Below are 18,345 nucleotides of genomic sequence, written 5' to 3'. Positions count from 1 at the left end.
TCCGCCACTTTGTGCCTGTACCGAGGGTCTAGTAGTGTGGCCACCCAGTACAGCTCATTCCCCTTGAGGTTTTTTATACGGGGGTCCCTCAACAGGCAGGACAGCATAAAAGACGACATCTGCACAAAGTCGGATCCAGTACCCTCCATCTCCTCTTGCTCTTCCTCAGTGACGTCAGGTAAGTCAACCTCCTCCCCCCAGCCGCGAACAATACCACGGGAAGGTTGAGCAGCACAAGCCCCCTGCGACGCCTGCTGCGGTTGTTCTCCTGCCGCTGTCCCCTCCTCCTCCTCCTCCTCCTCCTCCCCCAAAGAAACACCTTGCTCATCATCCTCTGAGTCTGACTCGTCTTCTGCACACGACCTCTCTTCTTCCTCCTCCTCCCCCCTCTGTACTGCCGCAGGTGTTGAGGAAACAGCTGGGTCTGATGAAAATTGGTCCCATGCCTGTTCCTGCCGTAACTGTTCCTGGTCACGCTCATTCGCAGCTTCATCCGCCACTCTACGCACAGCACGCTCCAAGAAGTACGCGTAGGGAATTAAGTCGCTGATGGTGCCCTCACTGCGGCTCACCAGGTTGGTCACCTCCTCAAACGGCCGCATGAGCCTGCATGCATTTTTCATCAGTGTCCAGTTGTCGGGCCAGAACATCCCCATCTTCCCAGACTGTTTCGTTCTACTCCAGTTGTAGAGGTACTGGGTGACGGCTTTCTTCTGTTCTAGCAGGCGGGAGAACATGAGCAGGGTCGAGTTCCAGCGAGTGGGGCTATCGCAAATGAGGCGTCTCACCGGCATGTTGTTTTTACGCTGAATTTCTGCAAATCGTGCCATGGCTGTGTAAGAGCGCCTCAAATGCCCACAGAACTTCCTGGCCTGCTTCAGGACATCCGCTAAGCCAGGGTACTTTGCCACAAATCTTTGAACCACTAGATTCATGACATGTGCCATGCAGGGTATGTGTGTCAGCTTCCCCATATGCAAAGCGGCAAGCAGATTGCTGCCGTTGTCGCACACCACGTTGCCTATCTCCAGGTGGTGCGGGGTCAGCCACTCATCCACCTGTTTCTTAAGAGCAGCCAGGAGAGCTGCTCCAGTGTGACTCTCCGCTTTGAGACAAGCCATGTCTAAGATGGCGTGACACCGTCGTACCTGGCATGCAGCATAGGCCCTGCGGAGCTGGGGCTGTGTAGCTGGAGAGGAGAACTGCCACTCAGCCAAGGAGGAGGAGGAGGACAGCGAAGAGCATGTAGCAGGAGGAGAGGAGGTGGCAGGAGGCCTGCCTGCAAGCCGTGGAGGTGTCACAATTTGGTCCGCCGCTTTCTGCTTGCCATCGTTCACCACCAGGTTCACCCAATGGGCTGTGTAGGTAATGTAGCGGCCCTGCCCGTGCTTGGCAGACCAGCCATCCGTGGTCAGGTGTACCCTTGACCCAACGCTCTTCGCAAGAGATGACACCACTTGCCTCTCAACTTCACGGTGCAGTTGGGGTATGGCCTTTCTTGAAAAATAAGTGCGGCCTGGCATCTTCCACTGCGGTGTTCCGATGGCCACAAATTTACGGAAGGCCTCAGAGTCCACCAGCCGGTATGGTAACAGCTGGCGAGCTAACAGTTCCGCCACGCCAGCTGTCAGACGCCGGGCAAGGGGGTGACTGGCCAAAAGTGGCTTCTTCCGCTCAAACATTTCCTTCACGGACACCTGACTGCTGCTGTGGGCAGAGGAGCAGGAACCGCTCAAGGGCAGAGGCGGAGTGGAGGAGGGTGCCTGTGAAGGTGCAAGGGAGAAAGCGGCAGAAGCAGATGATGCACCTGAAGGAGGAAGAGGAGAAGGAGGGTGACTTTTCTTTTGTGTGCTGCTGCTGCTTTTGCTCAGGTGGCCATCCCATTGCTGTTTGTGCCTTTTCTCCAGGTGCCTTCGTAAGGCACTTGTCCCTACGTGAGTGTTGGCCTTTCCACGGCTCAATTTTTGTTGGCAGAGCGAACAGATGGCTTTGGTCCGATCTGAGGCACACACATTAAAAAATTTCCACACCGCTGAGCCACCCTGGGATGTGGGCACTATGGGGACCTCAGCAGCTGATGCTGAAGGGCAAGTTGGCTGGCTGTACATAGGTGGCGATACATGGTGCCGGACTCTGCCACCAGCTGTTTCTGACGAAGAGCTGCCCCAGCTTCTTTCAGCAATTTCTCTCCTCCTACTACTCTCTGACTCCCCCTCTGAACTGTCCCCTTCTTCATCTCCTCTATTGGGAACATACAGAGGATCCCTATTACCGTCATCATCGTAGTCATCCTGCCCAGCTTCGCTTGCCTCAGACAAATCCAAACTTGCACCATCAGTAGGTCCTTCATCCTCCTGACACGTTACATCCATAGTGTTGCCGCGTAACTCAGACATATTAGCTGGTGAAAATTCATCTGGCTGTAACAACAATGGCTGTGCATCAGTGATTTCAACACTAAATAATTCTTGCGAAGTGTCAAATGCAGCGGAAGTGGTGCTAGTAGTAGCGCTGGTGGCTGAGCAAGATGAGGTGTTCTGTGTCGCTAAATACTCAACCACGTCCTGACAATCTTGGGAGGTGATGGGACGTGCCTTCTTCCGAGCACTGTACTGTGGGCCAGGTCCACATGAAATTACATTTACACGACCTCGCGCAGACCTACCGGGTGGCCTTCCTCTGCCTCTGCCACTACCTCTTCCTCTACCTGTTTTGTCCATATCGGGTATGCACGGAGTGGTATATCACACTGCGTGCACTCACGTAGGTAGGTGGGTTCACTTAACTGCACAGGTATGCGCACTGATGCGGTGGGTTCACTGAACAGTACAGGTATACAGTGGCAGGTTCACTGAACACAACAGGTATGCAGTGGCGGGTTCACTGAACAGCTATACAGTGGCGGGTCCACTGAACAGAACAGGTATACAGTGGCGGGTTCACAGAACAGGTATGCAGTGGCAGGATCACTGAACACAATAGGTATGCAGTGGCGTGTTCACTAAACAGGTATACAGTGGCGGGTCCACTGAACAGAACAGGTATACAGTGGCGGGTCCACTGAACAGAACAGGTATACAGTGGCGGGTCCACTGAACAGAACAGGTATACAGTGGCGGGTTCACTGAACAGGTATACAGTGGCGGGTCCACTGAACAGAACAGGTATACAGTGGCGGGTTCACAGAACAGGTATGCAGTGGCAGGTTCACTGAACACAACAGGTATGCAGTGGCGGGTTCACTGAACAGGTATACAGTGGCGGGTCCACTGAACAGAACAGGTATACAGTGGCGGGTCCACTGAACAGAACAGGTATACAGTGGCGGGTCCACTGAACAGAACAGGTATACAGTGGCGGGTTCACAGAACAGCTATACAGTGGCGGGTCCACTGAACAGAACAGGTATACAGTGGCGGGTTCACAGAACAGGTATGCAGTGGCAGGATCACTGAACACAATAGGTATGCAGTGGCGTGTTCACTAAACAGGTATACAGTGGCGGGTCCACTGAACAGAACAGGTATACAGTGGCGGGTTCACTGAACAGGTATACAGTGGCGGGTCCACTGAACAGAACAGGTATACAGTGGCGGGTTCACAGAACAGGTATGCAGTGGCGGGTTCACTGAACAGGTATACAGTGGCGGGTCCACTGAACAGAACAGGTATACAGTGGCGGGTCCACTGAACAGAACAGGTATACAGTGGCGGGTCCACTGAACAGAACAGGTATACAGTGGCGGGTTCACAGAACAGGTATACAGTGGCGGGTCCACTGAACAGAACAGGTATACAGTGGCGGGTTCACAGAACAGGTATGCAGTGGCAGGATCACTGAACAGGTAGGCAGTGGCAGGATCACTGAACAGGTATGGAGTGGCAGGATCACAGTACAGGTATGCAGTGGGCTGAGGGCTCACTGAACAGAACAGGTATGCAGTGGCAGGATCACTGAACAGGTATGCAGTGGCAGGATCACAGTACAGGTATGCAGTGGGCTGAGGGCTCACTGAACAGAACAGGTATGCAGCCAGGAAGAAGTTAAGCCTAACTAATCTTTCCCTATATGAGAGACTGCAGCAGCTCGCCCTACTCTCACTAATGCAGGCACACGAGTGGCCGTAATGGCCGCCGCTGCCTGCCTTATATAAGGGGGGGGTGGGGCTCCAGGGGCTAGTGTAGCCTAATTGGCTACACTGGGCCTGCTGACTGTGATGTAGAGGGTCAAAGTTGACCCTCAGTGCATTATGGGGCGAACCGAACTTCTTCCGCAAAAGGTTCGCGTGCGGTACCCGCACGCGAACCACCTACGTTCGCGCGAACCACGTTCGCCGGCGAACCGTTCGGCCCAACTCTAGTTCTTAGCAATAATGCAATATAGTCATGTACCTTCATTACTGATTTTAACTCTGTTTCATCATTTCAGTGCTGGGAAGGGACATGGCCGGGAAAATATATGGACAGCATTTTCTATTTTACAGTTGGTTCAAAAAAGGCAAAGCAGGCATCTTTGGTGCACATGTGTCTGTCATTTTGTGTTTATGGGGTGCCAAGGACCTAAAACTTGGCACATGATTGAGGTGCTCAGTTAAGAGGTAGCCAAGTAATTGGCTATCGTGTAGCCAATAGTTAGTTAGGCACACCCACAGTTGGAGTTGCAGGGGAAGGTGCGAGGCTGGTGTTAGTATTGCTATTGATCTTAGCTACGTTGTAGCCAACCTCATATAGTGGCCGCAGTGAGGGGAGAGGTTAGCATTTGGCAGAGGAGATGGAGGTTATTTTTAGGAGAGGAGAAGGTGAGGTTAGTGATAGACAGAGGAGGGGGAGGTAGTGTTAGGAGTAGAGAGGGTGAGGCTAGTGTTAGGAAGAGGAGATAGGGAAGGTTAGTGTTAGGAGCAGAGATGGGAGGCTAGTGTCAGGCGAGAAAAGGGGGGAGATCAGTATGAGAATTGGAGAGGGAATAAGAGAAAGATATTGATGAAAAACAATATTCAGTAATTTCCTACACCAAAGAGAACAAGAGACGACAACAAATGTTGGCCAAAAAAGGAGCTAATTTTGATGGACTGTATTACTTTTTGGATTGCTGACAACACCGCCAATGCAGTAGAAGAAAGTGTGGCTACAGGATACACTTTCTTCTACTGTTGTTAATGAGAGGGGGTGATACGTGACTTTAGCAACCACACAACCACCTCCAATCCAGGAGAGAGAAGAATGAAAGTGGTACATGCACCATCCCCCACCCTCAGAAAACACAGCAAGGCGTTACGCTGAGCCAGATAAATGGCATCAGGATGCCTGCCAGAAAGACCTCCACATGATACTTTTGCTGGAGCATAAGGGGACTTCTTGGATTATGAGAGGGGTTTGGGGTGAATTATATGTTATGGACAGTGGCAGGGGAGGACTGGGACCTTTTGGCCTGGGGGGACAACACAAACTAGAGGCCCGTTTCACGGCATCCCCAGCCCAAAGCCACATCTTTCTTGTGTGCAAATCTTCAAATTGTAATGACTAACACACACACACACACACACACACACACACACACACACACACACACACACACACACACACACACACACACACACACACACACACACACACACACACACACACACACACACACACACACACACACACACACACACACCTAACCCCATTTCTCCGCACAATCTACCTGTCTGTGTCTGATGCCTAACCTTAAAGGAGTTATTATCAGGCTTTTTTTTTTTTATGAAAATAAGTTCTACTTACCCAGGGCTTGTCCAGCCCTAAGCTCCCAGCATGTCCCTTGCCGCAGCTCTGCAGTCAGCTGTTCGCTGCCGCTGCCTCCCAGCCCCCGGCGATGACGTCAATCACCGCCACATGGACCCGAGCATACTGTGCAGACGCAGAACTACTGCACCTGCGCAGTACACACCGGTCCACGTGGCGGTGATTGACAGTGCTGCTCGCACAGGCGCAGTACAGGCCGACATCCAGGTCGGACTGGTGCCATCGCCGGGGACTGGGAGGCAGCGGCAGCGCATGGCTGACTGCAGAGCTGCGGCGAGGGACATGCTGGGAGCGTGGGGCTGGAGGAAGCCCCGGGTAAGTAGCACTTATTTCATTAAAAATGCCTGATAGCTCCTTTAAACAAACCCCCCCCCCCCCCACACACACACAAACCTACCTACCTGGTGATGCCTAACCCCACTCCTGCCCACCCACCATACAAACGACTTTTCTGACACCTACCCCCCCCCCCCCCCCCCTCCAACTACCTGTTTGACAGTGCCTAACTGCCTGCCTCCCCCCTCCCCTGCCGCCAATCACACCACAAGAAGAAAAAACGTTCCCCCTCAGGCCAGGGTCAGAATGGGAATGATTATCACACAAAAAAAAAACTCAGAGGGCACTGGCCTGGGCAGAGAATTGAATTTGACAGCAGTAGCAGGCAGGCAGCAAAGTGTGAGTAACTCAGTGACAAGAAGGGAGAAGAAGTACAGAAACAAAATTTATAAAAACCACCTTCTCCTCTGGCAACCTGGACCCGACCTCCTCTATCCTCCTGTCTCCTCAGTCCTACACCTCCTCCTCCTCCACAGCAGCAAGCATCTATAGGTGGCATCTCCGACTCCCAGCCCCCAGAGTGTCCGACTCCTCCAGCCAGGCCAGCCACTTGTAGCCGCAGCTCCAGGCCCCCAGCCCCCCCAGCACAGAAAGCTGAAGAGTGAGACAGCTCACTTCGACGACACCTCAGGCACAGCAGCACAGGGGAGGACTGTGTCCGACTCCTCCAGCCAGGCCAGCCACTCGTAGCAGCAGCTCCAGGCCCCCAGCCCCCCCAGCACAGAAAGCTGAAGAATGAGACAGCTCACTCCCATGACACCTCAGGCACAGCAGCACAGGGGAGGACTGTGTCCGACTCCTCCAGCCAGGCCAGCCACTCGTAGCAGCAGCTCCAGGCCCCCAGCCCCCCCAGCACAGAAAGCTGAAGAGTGAGACAGCTCACTCCGATGACACCGCAGGCACAGCAGCACGTTAAGGGCGGCAATGGCTCCAGGCGGGGGCGGAGTCAAGCAGGGTCAACCCACCGGGCCGGAGAGGACCTAAGCTATTTGTGTCCTTGTGCCGCTCACATCCACCGCAGGCGCAGCCACGCACAAGGGCACACCACGGCCGGCCTCCTCAGCCCCTTCTCTGATTGGATACTTCAACTTGCCAGGAAATATCGCGCAAGGTTGCGATCCCCACTGCGAACCTGTCACCTGTGGTATGTCTGCGGCCGCTGCGTATAGCAGCGGCCGGCCCTAATTACTCAAGATTCGGGCGGCCCGGGGGGCAATTGCCCCCCGTCCCCCTGGGCCAGTCCTCCCCTGGACAGTGGGGTCCAGATAGTATAGTTGGAAAAAAAATCTTGGCCATCTGTTTTAGGAGCCTGCATGCCTGTAGGTTTGTAGAATAAATGTGCAGTCTTTCTGCTTTGACAGTATGAACTTTCTTGTCTACCCAAATTATTCAGCTATGAATGTACTGGTCTGTATAAATGTTTTGGTCTGCCCTTCCTTTCAAAATCCCGTCTGTTGCCTGCTGAAGAAAATAACAATAACCAAGCCTGACAGCTTGACAAAAGAACTAGTGAGACTGACTCTGAGAGTTTCGAAATACAGTCTGTGCACACCTTTGTTTCTCCTTGTCAGACTTCTCCTACCATCGCTGTACACATGATGAGCAAGCTCAGCAAAACTGCCTTCGGTGAATCACACAGCAGCTACCGCCTTCTGCCAGACGCTACTGATGATGACCTAAGTCGTAACTCCTGAGGCAGTCTGTTGCTGAGTCTTGAAAAACTGCTTAAGGAGCAGCACAGCACATGTAATGATGTCACTAAACGGAAGGACAGGTGCTTCGGGCTCTTTGGGAAAATGTACACTATGTAATATTAACTTTTTCCTTGACTTCTAAGTTATTGGTACAACATAATTAACAACAGTAACTTAGTAACAGAAGCTTTTAAACCAATCTGATTATATAGGAGGAAATCATTGATCCTCTGTATATCCAGGGCCAGTGCTTCCATAGGGTCAAACTGGACAATTTCCCATAAGTCCCAAGGTCCTTAGGGGCGCCACAAGTCAGCGATAAGAGAGGTCACAAGTTTACTGTCAATACAGCATGAAACTATTATGGCCCATACTCACGGGCTACAATTGTCGCCGCAACACGCGGCGCACGTCTTGCGGCGACAGGTCGCCCATGAGTATGAGGCGCAACACGGGCGCGCACCCTGAACCGTCGCTGCTGTTGCCAGGCGATTGGCGCGGTCAATCGCCAAGCGTCAGTTGCCGCCGCAACTTCGTCGCAACTGTCGCTAGTCCGCGTGTGTATGCGGACTAGCGACAGCAACCTGATAGCCAGAGAACTGAGTTTCCGGCTGGGGGGAGGAACGTCGGTGACAGCTTCCGTCGCACAGCTGATCCCTCTTCCGCGTGTGTACGCGGAGGGACCTGGCGACGAGCTGTCGCCGGTATTTCGCGCACATGCTCACGTGTGCTGGCGACAGGCCACAAATGTAGCCCGTGAGTATGGGCCATTATGGGCTTAACATTAATTTTTACCTAGTGCCCTATTTTACCTAAAACCAAACCATCCCTGTGGATACACAGTATTTTAACAATCCATACAGAGGCAAAGTTCTGGGCCTGGCACTAGAGACTCATTTATTGCTGATAAGGGGCCTGATTCACAAAGCGGTGCTAACAGTTAGCATGCTGGTGAAAAGCCCTTTATCACGCCTAAACTCAGTTTAGGCATGATAAGTTTAGGCGTGATAAGTTTAGGCGTGATAAGTTTAGGTGTGATAAGTTTAGGTGTGATAAGTTTAGGCGTGATAAGTTTAAACAACAACTGGGTTTTGCGCTAGCAAAGTCTGGTGCACTTCGCATAGAGTTTAATGGCGCTGCTTTGCGTGTGGTACTTTGCGCGCGATCTAAACTTATCTAAACTTAGCATGCCTAAACTTATCATGCCTAAACTTATCACGTCTAAACTTATCACGCCTAAACTGGCTTTTCACCAGTGTGGTGCAATGGTTATCACGCCTAAAGTCTCTAACTGGGTTAGCACCGCTTTGTGAATCGAGCCCATGGTGTAGTTATAGTGCAGATACATTAGTGCATAAACCTGTATTCGAGCATATCATTGCAAAATAGCAAAGAAGGTAGATGATACTTATCGTTCTGGATCAGTGAGTGACAGTGGGCCCCAGGGGGTGTATTTTATCATACTTCTGTTATCTGTTGGCATTATTTTTTGGCCTTGTGATTTTCCATTCACTTTGATGTTTTTTTTTTTTTCCAATGAAGTTTAACAATGTAAAAAAGGCTTTACAGAGGTTTTAGATCAGAGGGTGTGACCTGCCACTTCCAATGCCAAGCTTCACATTGTGCCTACGTCTAAAGGCGTGTGAGCTACTCACACAGGGCAGGGTCATGTTAACACTTTAACAATAAGGGTGTGTAGAGAAGCGATGAGCATTATACAAATTAAGCTAATAAACAGGGCGTAGGGTCACAGCAACCGGCTAAGCAATATAGTGAGTGCGTTCAGGATCCTCTCCCCAAAAGGTTACCCAAGTAATTACAATAATGAACATAGATGACATTTTTTTTAAGAAACTGAAGGTAGTGATTAATTTCACATCCCTGTGGCACATACACGTCAGTAATGGACAGTTGTATGGCCTAGCAGGCCTACCTTTGATCTGAAGAAATCAATATATATATATGCGACATAACTATAATTAAATGTCATTGTTACCTCAATAGGCATCTCAACACTGTCCTCGTGTCATTCAAGTACATACTTAGAGTGAACCCGAGGTGAGAGGGATATGGAGGCTGCCCCTATTTATTTCCTTTTAGACAATACTAGTTGCCTGGCAACCCTGCTAATCTATTTGGCTGCAGTAGTGTCAGAATTACACCAGAAAAAAAAAGTATGCAGCTAAGCTTGCCAGATCTGAAAATATTGTCAGAAACACCTGATCTGCATATGCTTGTTCAGGGTTTATGGCTGACAGTATTAAGGAAATAAATATGGCAGCCTCCATATCATTCTCACCTCGGGTTCACTTTAATGCAAATTCTTTTTATAATCGTAGGCACTGGAGACTGAGCATATGAAAGAGACAATCAGTATCTCCAGAGATATAGGCTGATTGTCATTAACTCATTTGTAGCATGTTCTGTTGGTTGCAACTGAGCTGCAATCATTCAGCTCTGACATCCCCACAGTATTGCATGCATTTGCAATAAGTGTAATTTCTATCTGCAACATGTTCTGTTGGTTGCAGCTGAGCTGCAATCAGGCACTTCTGACTGACTTCCAGTGGCGTAGCAAAGGGGATGCAGATATTGCAACCACAGAGGTTGCAACCGTATTGGGACCCTTTGGTTATCCTCAACCACAGTATTAGCTCTCTATTGGTCCTGTTCTGGTAATATTCACTCCTATAGATGCTGGGAATAGCAGTGATCATTAAAGGGAACCTTAACTGAGAGAGATATGGATGTTTCCTTTTAAACAATACCGGTTGCCTGGCAGCCCTGCTGAGCTCTTTGGCTGTAGTAGTGGCTGAATCACAGACCTGAAACAAGCATGCAGCTATTCCAGTCTGACTTCAGTCAGAGCACCTGATCTGCATGCTTGTTCAGGGGCTGTGGCTAAAAGTATTAGAGACACAGGATCAGCAGGAGAGTCAGGCAACTGGTATTATTTGAAAAGGAAAAATCCATATCCTTCTCAGTTTAGGTTCCCTTTAACACACTGTTTCCCATCCCCTTCCTGCACTTCTGACACTATGGTTGTCCTTGATTGGTTTTGGTGCGCCATATCAATTGTTATGTATCGAGTGCTTGGGAGGCCCAATGTAAAACTTACACTGGGGCCCATAGCTCCACTACTCTACTCCACTGCTGACTCCCCTGCACACATGCAACTGCATAGTGTTGCTAGCATTTGAAATGAGTGTCATTTCCACCTGCAATCAATCTGCAGTTTAGAATAGCAGAGGATTGATTAATTACCATGAACCGGTTTTGGAATTTCCATGCCTGCTCTCTTTAGCAGATGACTTGATACCTTGCCTGTCTTGATACCTTGCCTGTGATAGCGATCAGCTTATGCCAATGCCATAGCTGTATTGCTGGGTCTTGTTACAATTGTTGTTTACCTTCCCTTGCTTCATTGTGGACCATTGCTGTTCATTTGTGGGCAAACAGCAACATTTCTTCGAATCCTGCTGTTGGAGGTCACCATAGCTGTGGTTGCTATTTGCGACGCTCTTTCTAGTCCTGCCTGTCTGGATGTCGCCATCACTGCAGTTGTGATTGGCAGATGCTCCCTCTAGCCCTGCCTGTCTGGATGTACAATACTAGCGGTTGCTGTTGGTTATGCGTCTTCCTGTTCTGTCCAGTCTTGTTTATATTTGTGTGGATGTTTACATTACTATAGTAGCAATTGGATTGGTAAATGTTCCATCCTTGTCTTGTTGATTGTGGCGGTTACCAAAAGCTCAGAGCTGCGGTCACTCTGGGCCATCTTCCTCCGTTTCTTGTCTGTCTACTCCTGCCAGTAATGCCTGTCTTTGCCTAGTGGGTTCTGGTGGTATCTCTGTCTTCCTTCCTTCAGTCTCTATCAGAGATTTGGCGAACGGTTCCCCGAATTGTTCGCCGGCAAACATCTCTGAATCCCTGGGGGGTTTACTACTTCCGGGTTGCTCTGACCCGGAGTAGGACGCCTGCGCTGCCTGGCGGAGTGCATCCTAGATCGCGTTCCTGTTGCCGGGCACTTTTTGCGCATGTGCGTGACGTCATCACTGGTCTCTATACTTTGCGCAATAAGGCCTGGGTGTAACAGTGTGCTGGGTAGACGCAACTTGTCCCCCGAGGCTGTGGGGGGCGAGCCACATAGTTTGAAGACTTTGGTGGAGATTGCAAAATTGAGACCAGAATCGGCCAGGCCTTACATTAATGAAGATATCATGCAAATTTACACAGAAACTGGGGTTGGCCCGTCCCTTCTGCCCTCAAACCCCTCTGTTGGTCCCTTATAGGACAACTGAAGTGAGAGGGATATGGAGGCTGCCATATTTATTTCATTTTAAACAATATTAGTTACCTGGCAATCCTGCTGATTTTTCACGCATAAGTAGTGTCTGAATCACCTGAAACAAACAATCAGTCAAACTTTAGTCTATTCTGCATGCTGGTTTGGGGGCTATGGCTAAAATATTAGAGGCAGAGGATCAGCAGGACAGCCAGGCAAATATGGCAGCCTCTATATTCCTCTTACTTCAGGTGTCCTTTAATGCGAGTGCAGGTTTATTGTCCAATACTGATGCCCAGGAGATTAGTCCTGTTCTTGATTCCTTTTACTCTCTTTTTCCTTTTACAGATTGGCTAAAGCCTCTTTCTGTCCTGTTTTCCCCTCCCACACCTCTATTCCTCTCTGATTGGCCAATATCTCTCATGCTGAGACAATGCACTGCAGAGCTGGGTGGGAGAGTCTGAAGACTGGGAGGAGGGCAGGCAATGATACACAGACAGAGTAAGGGAGGAAATGATGTCAGGATTGGCTTCAAGATAGACACAGTCAAAATGGGAAATCCTAAGAAGGATTATGGGCTTGTTTCCACTACACGCAGATTCTGCATGCAGAAAACTGACTCCAATTAATGCCTATGGGCCTGTTTCCACTGAACGCGATTTTTCTGATGCAGATTTCCCATAGGCATTCATTGGAGTCAGTTTTCTGCATGCAGAATCTGCGTGTAGTGGAAACAAGCCCTTTCTCTTTTTTTACTATAGAAAAATCACTAAAATCAAAATGTGGACAGTACACTACACATGTTATGTAAGTAGAGCAAGTATTTATCTAACTAAATATATATATATATATATATATATATATATATATATATATATATATATATATATATATATATATATATATGGTTTTTTCTGAGATAGTATGGCTGACAGTTCCTCTTCAAGCATGGTGTTTTCCCTGTCACTTCTGATAATGCATGCCTCATCTTATAACGCTGACCAGATTAGTGACAGGGCTGCTTTTAACTACTTGCCGACCGTTCCAAGCCAACTGGCGTGAACACGGCGGCAGCGCCAGGACGGCGAAACCTATAAACATTGTACAGCGCTGCGATCTACAGCGTGACACGGCTGTCCCCCTGGGACACAGGAGAGCGATTAACTCTCATAGGCTGAAGCCTTTGACAGCCGATCACCGTCACTGGCTGGCTAGGAGGAGGGAGGGAGTTTAGGGAAAAAAATAAACAAAATAGGTACATTTATCTAAAAAATATTAACATAAATATTTATAAAAAAAACAAACATTGGGGGGGGGGGGGGGGTGATCAGACCCCTCCAACAGAGAGCTCTGTTGGTGGGGAGAAAAGGGGGGTGGGGGAAATCACTTGTGTGCTGATTTGTGCTTCCCTGCAGCAAGGCCTTAAAGCTGCAGTGGCCAATTTAGGGAAAAATGGCCTGGTCTTTAGGGGGGTTCTCACCGCGGTCCTCAAGTGGTTAAAGGGAAATTTCACTTTCATTATAAAATTGCCATACATAGGGATTGGATCTTCCCAACTCTTCCTGTAAATAAAATTATGTTTATTTAAATTTACAGCTAACTATCATTTTTAAAAGCTTCTCTTAACCCTCCTGGCGGCATAAAAAATTCCACCAGGAGGGAGCGCAGCAGTTTTTTTTAATTTTTTTTTTATTATATCATGTAGCGAGCCCAGGGCTCGCTACATGATAGCCGCTGCTCAGCGGCATCCCCCCGCAATCTCCGATCAGGAAATCCCGTTCAAAGAACGGGATTTCCTGGAGGGCTTCCCCCGTCGCCATGGCGATGGGGCGGGATGACGGGACGTTATTGGGAGTCTCGAACCACCCCTCAGCGCTGCCTGGCACTGATTGGCCAGGCAGCGTATGGCGCGATCGAGCGCGGGGCGGCAGCGATCGGTGTGCTGACGCAGCTAGCAAAGTGCTAGCTACGTCCAGCAAAAAAAAAAAAAATTTGACAAATCGGCCCAGCAGGGCCGGAGAAAACTTCCTGCGCGGCTTACCCCGAACTACGTTCGGGGTTACCGCCAATGAGGTTAAAGTAAAACTGAATCCACTGAAAAAAAAAGTTAAATATGTCCTTATCTAGAGGGAAGGCTCTGGATCCCATAGAGCCTTCCTGGTCCTCTCTTTCCGTGTCCTTGGTCCTCTGTTTTCCCTTCCCCCGATAAAGTTATTCCACCAACTGGTCAAATATGCCCTTGGGAGTCCTGAGAAGATTATGGAACAACTCTTTGCTTCCAAAGATGAGTACTGCGCACAAAGTCTCACAAGGACTCCCAAAGAAATGAGGGGATACCGAGAGGACTGGGAAGGCTCTATGACTATTTTTTTTTCAGCTTGCTTCACATTTAGTGTTCTAGTGCATTCACACTATGCAGATCGCTGTGTGTGAACGCACTGCCCACACAGCTGCATGGGCATGTTCACCTCCTTGCATTGTAATAGAGCACATTACCTAAATGCACTTTCTACAGTGTAGAAAGAGTGCAGATATTATTAGCCTCAATTCACTAAGCTTTATCAAACACTTTATCAAATGTTTGATAATTTACCTCATGGGTAAAATCTAATTTTGAATTCACTAAGGGGTTATATTTTTATCGAATGTTTTATCGATAAAACGTTCAATAAATCTGTAACATCTTAGTGAATTCAAAATTAGATTGTATCCATGAGGTAAATTATCAAATGTTTGATAAAGTGTTTGATAAAGCTTAGTGAATTGAGGCGGTGTGACATCGCATTGTAATGTGGCTTATGCACAATGCACTTTGTGTGAATTTAACCTATATTTTTACTTCTTGAATTGGAAATAAGCAAAACAACCTACCAATAGCTGGAGTAGTGGAGCATTGACCTGTAAACTGTTGCCACACTCACTGCTTCTGAAGGCTTGATGGCATAAGCTGCATTCTGTTCTTTTCTGCGATGTTACTACCATCTCCCCATCAGGGCTAGATATCTGGAAAGGCCACATAGGCCTGGACCTTGGGCAGCTGCTGCTCAAGGGAGAGGCTGGACATGGAAAATACATGGAAATAAATGAAATCATGTATTTTGCTCATTAATTCTTCATACTGTGCTTGACTGGCAATATCATGAAGATGTGACTGGAGGTGTGCTGGGAAAGTGTCTTTTGCTTGCACTAAAAAGTGGTCCTCTTTTTAGTCTCAGAAAGTTGAGAGGTTTATTTCTTGGTTGTACTGAGCTAATATATTATCTGTTCATAGAAATATAGTTTTACAGCAATAAAGAGAAAAACAGGGTTGTGGTCCTTTGAGATGACATCATACACCACCAAGACAGGAAACACAAAATACCACCCCAAACTGTTCAAATAGGTAGAAATATGCTTTGCATTCAACTGAACAGCATAAATAACATAAATAACATAAATAACATGCATGATAAGATATAGTCCCAAATCGAATGCCCAATCATAATACCAAGTCTAAGCTCATCATTTACTGTGGAGTTAGTTTCCATCTTGTTGGACCTGTTTATTTTGTACTTATGTATAATTTAAAGATAATTTACAGGTCATGCTTAGTAACGGTTACATCATATGACCTGGGCAGTATGATAATAGCTAGGTCTATGTAATAATTACCAAAAAATGGCTAAATCCATCACATGTAGATACTAAAATAGGAATTCAACTAAGTACAGTGACTTCACTTCACAAAGCATTACAACATGAGGTAATGCAGCAAACAACTGAGTTTACCAAACATGCTCAAATGTGGCTTGCAGGTGAGGGAATTCAGATAGATGAATATTCCACTCAAGTGCCAGGGGCATAACTAGAGGGGAGCGGCCCGTAAGATCACAGGGAGGCCCAGAGCTGTGAGGGGCCCCCAACTACTAACCTCCCCTTCCTCCGATACAGGGGACTATACTTCAGATCAGGTGTGTTTTTGGCTACACTTGTTATAGGAATAAAGACCATGATGGCCACACTTGTTTTATGACCCTTGTGAGATGTGCACCTAGGCCGTGAAAAACACCAAGGGAAGAGGTGTGAACATTGCCTACATGAATTATAGTTATGCCACTGTCAAGTGTGCATGTTTTTTAGACTGTAGTGTTGTGAAAAGGGCCGGGCCGAGGCATAGGCTGGAGAGGCTCCAGCCTCAGGGCGCAGTGTAGGAGGGGGCGCAGAGTTCATTCAGCTGTCATTCCTAATTGTGATTGAAGCAGAAAGAAATAAGAAAAGGGGATACATGGCAGTGACTGCAAGCCATATAACTAGATATTAAGGTGTTGGGGAGGTTGTGGGCCCTTTGGCGCCTCTTAGTCTAATAGCAATCAGTGTGTGATGCCTGGGGTGGGAGGGATGGAGGGGCGCACTTTGGTGTCTCAGCCTTGGGTGCTGGAGGACCTTGTCCCGGCTCTGTGTGAAATAAACATCGGAAAGCCTTTACGGCTGTACATAACACACTGCTTATATTCTATGTTATGTGTGCTTTAACTCTTTGTTGTGGCTTTAACTTAAGCACAGCTAGGCCTTTCTCACACCCTCATTAAGACACTTGCTAAGCCTGTCAGGAGGAGAGTTCATATATGCACACACCCAGGGACACCATCCCAGCATAAAGCTTTACACACCTTATATGTGAGGCTGGTGTGCAGGCAGGAACAACAACACAGCTAGATAGTCTTTGCCACTACAACTCTAGTAGCATTCTTGGCTCTGGAGAGAATGAAAGGTCATCCTTCTGCAGGAGTAAAATCAGGAGACATTTTACAGATCAGTTATCATGGGGGATTTTTAATAGTGATGGGTTTAAAGGGGAACTGTAGTAAAAATCACATAATGGGCTTGATTCACAAAAGCGTACTAAGTTAGCATGCCTAAAAGCTCTGGGCGTGCTAACTACAGTGCTAAGCAGTTAGCACGCTCACAGCTTTTACTCATTGCCCGCAAAGTTTAGTGCCGCTTGGTGCGCGTGAAACGTTGCACCGGGTGTGCCGAAAACGGCGCACTGGGTGCGCCTATAACGTTGCACCGGGTGCGCCCGAATGGTCACACCGTGCGCCGTTTCGAGCGCACCCGGTGCGATGTTATAGGCGCACTGAGCGGCGCTAACTTTGCGCGCAAAGCTTAGCACGACCTAAAGCTATTTAGGCGTGCTAAGGGCCTTTTCACAGGCGTGCTAACACTTAGCACACTTTTGTGAATCAAGCCCAAGGAATAAAATTGTTTTTTTTATTTTTTACAATATTCATCTATAGATTAGTCAGTGTTTGTCCATTGTAAATGTAAAATCCTTCCTCTCACTGATTTCACATTCTGAAATGTATCACTGGTGGTGACATCTTTAGTCCTGCCAGGTGATCTGTGTGTAAAGTTTGTTTACTGAAAGTTGCACAGAGGGGGATACTGCTTGCTTGGGAGTTGGAAAAAGACATGGGGCCTGATTCACAAAGCGGTGCCAACAGTTAGCACCCTGGTGAAAAGCCCTTTATCATGCCTAAACTCAGTTTAGGCATGATAAGTTTAGGTGTGATAAGTTTAGGTGTGATAAGTTTAGGCATGATAAGTTTAGGTGTGATAAGTTTAGGCATGATAAGTTTAAGCGCCAACTGGGTTAGCACCGCAGTGCACAGCTGATCAAAAGTTTTACGCTAGCAAAGTCTGGTGCACTTCGTATAAAGTTTAATGGCGCTGCTTTGCGTGCGGGACTTTGCAAGCGATGTAAACTTATCTAAACTTAGCATGCCTAAACTTATCACACCTAAACTTATCATGCCTAAACTTATCACACCTAAACTGGCTTTTCACCAGAGTGGTGCAATGGTTATCATGCCTAAAGTCTCTAACTGGGTTAGCACCGCTTTGTGAATCGAGCCCATAGGGCCTGATTCACAAAGCGGTGCTAACAGTTAGCACGCTGGTGAAAAGCCCTTTATCACGCCTAAACTCAGTTTAGGCATGATAAGTTTAGGGGCTTGATTCACAAAGCGGTAATAACTCAGTTATCACGCCTAAAAGACTTTAGGCATGATAACCTTTGCACCACACTGGTGAAAAGCCAGTTTAGGTGTGATAAGTTTAGGTGTGATAAGTTTAGGTGTGATAAGTTTAGGCATGCTAAGTTTAGATAAGTGTAGATAGTGTGCAAAGTCCCGCACGCAAAGCAGCGCCATTAATTTCTATGCGAAGTGCACCAGACTTTGCTAGCGCAAAACTTTTGATCAGCTG

This window comes from Hyperolius riggenbachi, chromosome 5 (assembly GCF_040937935.1).
Source record: "Hyperolius riggenbachi isolate aHypRig1 chromosome 5, aHypRig1.pri, whole genome shotgun sequence".
NCBI classification, from domain to species: domain Eukaryota; kingdom Metazoa; phylum Chordata; class Amphibia; order Anura; family Hyperoliidae; genus Hyperolius; species Hyperolius riggenbachi.
This window is presented reverse-complemented; position numbering follows the sequence as displayed.